The 867-nt window shown below is 40.1% G+C and overlaps 1 pseudogene; it reads left to right on the top strand.

Moving 5' to 3' along the window:
* On the top strand, positions 1–475 carry LOC121485319 (annotated as a pseudogene).
* The last annotated feature ends 392 nt before the right edge of the window (positions 476–867 follow it).

The raw sequence follows: 867 nt of genomic DNA on the forward strand, positions 1-867 counted from the left end.
TATCAAGTCCTAAATTTTGACATGATTGTCTCCTTGGCACTAATGATCTGGAAGAGGTTGATGCTCATAACTGGAAGTCAAAGTCCAATTGTAGTGGTGCTCAGTGGCAGCACAGGACCTGCATTTCATAGAAGAGATCTCTTTTTAACAAATCAAGTTGAAGATCCCACCCGATTAGGAGAAATTGGTGTTTTTAGGATAGAGGAAAGAGAGATTTCTATAGTTCGTGGAGTCTTGAAGACTCATGCGAAGCAAAATGGATATATCAAATTTTTGACAAAAGGAGATAATACAGTTGATGACTGAGGCTCTATAAACAAGCACAACACTGGCTAGAGAAGAAAGATGTCATGGGGAGAGTCAGGGAATTTGTGCCTTTTACTGGGATTGTGCTGATCCTCATGAATGACTACCCTAAATTTAAGTGTGCAGTACTCTTTTGGCTATTTTATTTGTGCTAGTCCATCATGAGTAATAAGTCTGCCTTGTTTCTGGAAGATGTCCTACTTTTTCATACTGAGTGTTTGGAATAGATATGGTCTGTGATTGGTGGAGTGGAGAACACACCTATCCATGCCGCTTAGTAGCAATGGTCTGCATCAGTTTCTGTTTCCACGCCAGGATGTGCATGGGCAAATGAGCAAGCACCATGGCATGCTCTTGGGGGCAAGGGGAACTCTCAATCATAGGATTTTGTATGTTGTCATTGCCACACTTCCACGTTTTGTACATCAGTGAATTTTTTTTTATATTAAAAGGTTGAGCCAAAAAGGGAAAAAAGGAAAGGAAGGAAAGGAAAGAAGGGAGGAGAGAGGAAGAAAGAAGAAAGAAAGAAAAGAAAATGAAGTGGGAAAACTCCCTTTTTTT

The sequence above is a fragment of the Vulpes lagopus genome, chromosome 2 (genome assembly GCF_018345385.1).
Source record: "Vulpes lagopus strain Blue_001 chromosome 2, ASM1834538v1, whole genome shotgun sequence".
NCBI lineage: Eukaryota > Metazoa > Chordata > Mammalia > Carnivora > Canidae > Vulpes > Vulpes lagopus.